Source organism: Musa acuminata, unplaced genomic scaffold, assembly GCF_036884655.1.
Source record: "Musa acuminata AAA Group cultivar baxijiao unplaced genomic scaffold, Cavendish_Baxijiao_AAA HiC_scaffold_1126, whole genome shotgun sequence".
NCBI lineage: Eukaryota > Viridiplantae > Streptophyta > Magnoliopsida > Zingiberales > Musaceae > Musa > Musa acuminata.
This window is the reverse complement of record NW_027021339.1, coordinates 3143924-3148923: the sequence shown is the minus strand read 5'-3', so window position 1 is coordinate 3148923 and position 5000 is coordinate 3143924. Positions and strand designations below refer to the sequence as shown.

Sequence of the window (5000 nt, the reverse complement as noted above, 5' to 3'; positions counted from 1 at the left end):
CATACTGAGCTCAATTCAAAATAGGAAGGTTAGATGAATTCAATATCCAAAGGAATGAAACTGGAATAGGCACATATCAAAAGCAAATGCGGAACAATAGGATATACATGTGCCTATATGAGTCAATACGATATAGCATAAACGTTACACAACAGTTTTCAAGAATGCAATAATTTTAGGGACAAGAGCATAAAAGAATTCAAAGCAGTAATATAAAGCTCAATTGAATAAGAAAGCTAAAGGGTATCAACTTCCAAAGGAATGAAACCAGAATATGAGAAATCGACCAAAGCTCGATTTCTGGCAGAATACAAAAGGCACATTGAACAAATGATTCAAACTATCCATCGTGCTCCAATTTACTCAGAAATAATCATTGGATAATACTTTCAGATAAGACAGGCTTCATATGAATTGAACTGTCCAACAGAGAGAGTTACAAATAATTTGGTAAGCAAGTGTCGTAGAACAAAATCTTTGTTGGCAGAATTCATAATGTCAGATTCAACAGATAACTGGGCAGGTGTTTAGATTCCAAATCTTTCAATCCATATATCAAGGAAAGGTCTACGAGTCTAGTTTCCAATGAAATCAGTTTTGAACAAATCAGAGTTTCCACAAAGACTTATAGGCAGCTCGGTATCAAAAGGTCAGAATCTCAGAAGTTGCACAGATTCGAATCGTTACGTCTAAACAGGAGATATATCAAATGCAAGGCTAGAACAATTCAAAGTTCCTCATATTCAAAGCAAATGTAGAGATAAAAATGGCAGCGAGGAACAATCAGGATACTTGCAAGAGAAAAAATTAGAAAGCTTGCAATAGAAAAGGTTAGAACACTTGCAATAAGACATATCAGAGCAATTATAGGAGAAACGATCAGAGAACTTGCAATAAGACATATCAGAGCAATTATAGGAGAAACGAACAGGGAACTTGCAATAGAAAGGATCGAAACAAGTGGGAAACTTGCCTTTCAAAGATTTCGATCTGAATATCCAAGGAAGGTGCCAATCCAATCTTTCTACTTTTCCTCCGTGTCCTCTCTCTGTTTCGTTTTGTGCTCCCGTTTTCTTCCTTTCTTCGTAACTACATCACGTGTCGAACATCGAGGCACAGTCACCTGCTCTCTCTTACTCTCATTCCTTCTTTTTCTTTCCCAAACACAGCTGCCACAGCCGCCGTCGCTGCCGCTGCCACAATCGCAGCCACGACCGCAACTGCGATCACAACCGCAGCCCCCTTCCACTGCACTATTTCCTTCTTCCCTTCTCTCGTTCCTACTCTTTCTCTTTCCCAAAAGCAGCTACTGCAGCTACTGCAGCCACCACCGCTGCCGCAGCTACCGCAGCCAACGTCGCAGCCGCCGCCGGAGTCGCAGCCACGGCCGCAGCCACCACACTCGCAGCCTCTTCTTCCTCCCCTGCTCATCTTCCTCTCCTTCTTCTCTTCCAACTGCAGCTGCCATCGCCGCAGCCGTAGCCCCTTCTCTTCTTCCTCTCCTTCCCTTCTTCCTTTCTCTTCTTCTTCCTTTCCTTCTCTTCTTTCCCAGCTGCATGCTGCAGTCGCAGCCTCAGCCACGGCCACAGCCCTTTCTTCCTCCCCTGCTCATCTTCCTCTCCTTCTTCTCTTCCAACTGCAGCTGCCATCGCCGCAGCCGTAGCCCCTTCTCTTCTTCCTCTCCTTCCCTTCTTCCTTTCTCTTCTTCTTTCCCTGCCACAGCTGCAGCTGCCACAACCGCAGCCGCAGCTACTTTCTTCCCTTCTCCTCTTCCTTTTCCTTCCTTTCTTCTTCTTCTCTTCTTCTCCTTCCTCCCCTTCTTCTCCCCGACGTCACCCACACCCTCTCCTCTGTTTCGTCTGCAGGAAACAGAGGTGTCACAACCTCTTCCCCTGCTTCCTCTTCCTCTTCTCTTCCTCTTCTTCTTCTTCTCCTCTTCGAACGCCCCACACCTCTCCTCTGTTTCCACCTGCAGGAAACAGAGGTGCTGCAGCCCTAGCTGCTGCCACCTCTCGCTCCTCTCCCTCTTCCCTCTCTTTTCCCTCTTCTTCTCCTCTTCCCTTTTCCTCCCCAACCCCACACACCTCCTCGCTGCAGCCTTGCCGCAGCTATCCTCTTCTCTTCTTCTTCTTCTTCTTCTTCTCTTCTCCCTCTTCTTCCTCTCTTCTTCTCCCCACGCCCCACAGCTTCTCGCTGCAGCCCTCGCTGCAGCCACCTCCTCTTCTTCTACCACTCTCCTTCTTGTCCTCACGCCCCACCGCTCTCTCTGTTTCTGGAAGAAACAGAGTGCGTGGGAGGCGGTGGGATAATACCGAATTTTCGGTTTTCCCTTTTTTTTTCTTTTTTGCAACTTAGCAGTTTAGTCCTTGTAATTTCTATATTTACATATAGGTCCTCCAATTTACATATAAATCTTTATTAATAATTTTTAAAAGCGAGGGATATTACACTCTCCCCCCCTTAAAAGAAAATTTAGTCCTCTAAATTGATCATAGCTCAATCGATGAAAAGATGAGGATTATGATATCTCTATTTCCTCCTCCTACTCTCAAATAATTTCATCAATACAATATAATGACATAATTATCCAAGAGTGACCGAAATATTCTCCTCCTTGATCCTCAATAAATGGTAACCCGACCTTCAATCAATTTCTAAAAATACTTGCGCACCCTACAGTTAATCAAACAAGTCGTTACTCCAGAAAATACTCATTTTTGATGGTCACCTAATTCAACTGTCTGTAATCATTACAAAGCCTCAATGTTCCATACATCTTTTTAACTAACACCGGAGCACCCCATGATGAAATATTAAGCCAAATAAAATCCTCATTTAATAATCCTTGTAGTTGCTTTTCCAATTCCACTTACTCAAATGATATCTTTCTGTAGAGAGGCTTAGATATTAGGATTGTCCAAAGGACCAAATCAAAAGCAAGATCACATTTGGAGATAATCCAAGCAAGTCATCCTGGGATACATTAGGCAAAGAGATAAATCATGTCCCAATACTCTCAAAATAAAAGATCGGCTGATCAAATATACAAAAAGTGATCATTGGTTATATACCAATCCATACTGGTATGATAAGAAGATAGCCAATCCATACCAAGTATAATATCATAACTCCAAATCTCTAGGAGAACTAAATCAGCAAAAGTTCAAGTTCTCCAATAAAAATCAGACAAGAGGACCAGATTCAAGTTCGTTATCAAAGAATCTCTAATGATCGTATTTACATATAGCACATAATGTAGTGGTCTAGGTTGAATACCCAAGTGATAGGCAAAATATTCCGAATCAAATCATAGATGAGACCCATGGTCAAACAAATATTTGCATTCTTTCATAAACCTGAATAATACATTCGACCACTACTTCAGAAGTTTCATAATCATATTCAGTGATAGTATACACTCTGACATGGGCTGATGATTTATGAGGCAGTGACTCTTTCTTATTGTTCAAAGGGCAGTCTTTTATTTTATGATCCAACTTTCCACGAGCAAAATAGACTCCAGTCACCCGAAACACAAATTTGTTTAATAATTTAACTTATAATTCACCCATGATTGAGTCTTTTGTGATGACTTCCCATTTCAAATCCAAAGGTCTTGACCCTCTTGTTATTACTTTCTGATTCATTTCCAATCATATTTTTATTGCTAAACTTATCCTTATCATTCTTGCCACAAATCTCCAAAAATTCTTTTCATTGTTGCCCATAATAATCAGCCTCTACTTCCAATATAAGGTAGCAAAAGAAATCTTTTGATCATTAGAACAATTTTGTATATCAAATATCTTCTCCGTTTGCATCATTCATTTTTCTACCACCAATGAAATTAGGTCCACCAAGCTTCCGCTGCGCCACTCTGATTCAATATTCCCAATTACCCCTTTCATCCCACTTAATTAATCAAAACCAGATGAAATAGGTGGACTAAATGTCACCGTCATCCTAGATTCCTAAAAAACATCAAGGAAAATCTTCCCGATCACTATAGTGTACTAGACCTCGAAATATTTTGCACGTCAACATATCAAATATTTCAGTAATCCTCAAACCATGCTCTGATACCACCTCTGACACGCCCCTCAAAATATTATCCATGATATTAAAATTTTTCATCATCACAAACCAATCCAGGATCCAAATTAACGTTTGAGGACACTGAAAAACATTCTATTCATATTCACATCCATAAAACCTGTGCATTTTAAAATCATATATCACATCACTCGATAATTCACATTTATGGCAACCCAAGCCAACTTGACAAACATGAACAACATTTATAATTCCACAAGCTAAATAAATTATACAATCAGAACTCCAACTATTCACCACAAGATCATAACATCATAAATTAGACTTAACATTCAGAAATTCCAAATAAGAGAGATCTCCTAACACTTTGACACAGTATATCCATTTCGGTTCATCGACAACATTTCATTACATACAAAACATACTTATACAACAATATCGTAATAACCAACCAGACTTGCCCATCATTCTGAATAGTTATCCACTGCCTCAGCCCAAATCAAACATCTCGAAGAGTGACAAGCTGACCTGAAAGATTTATATAACAACGGAGTGAGCCAAAAACGGCTCAGCAAGTGACAAAGCATATTCAGAACAAAAGGAACGATTTCAAACAAGTAAGGTATCATAATGCAAGGCAGAATACAAGAATTCTCAAGGATACCATCTCAATAGATACCAAATCATACGTATCATGTCATTCAAAACATATTTGATCCATACCGAATGGAACATAAAGTAATTGGAACATATCAATGGCAGATAGGACATTTCAGAACATATCAGTTCATAGCAAATGGAGCACAGAGTAATTGGAGCATATCAGTAACAAAGGAAACATATCGGAGCTTATCAATGGCAGATAGGACATTTTAGAACATATCAGTTCATAGCAAATGGAGCACAGAGTAATTGGAGCATATCAGAAACAAAGGAAACTTATCGGA

The 5000-nt window shown here is 40.0% G+C and overlaps 1 long non-coding RNA gene across 1 annotated transcript in view; it reads right to left on the bottom strand.

The window, feature by feature from the left end:
• LOC135666759 (uncharacterized) overlaps nt 1–5000 on the bottom strand; it is a 9438-nt gene that overhangs the window by 1318 nt on the left and 3120 nt on the right. Inside the window, exon 2 of the long non-coding RNA XR_010509842.1 lies at nt 974–4581. This is a non-coding gene — a long non-coding RNA (uncharacterized LOC135666759). The remainder of the gene's footprint in view (nt 1–973; nt 4582–5000) is intronic.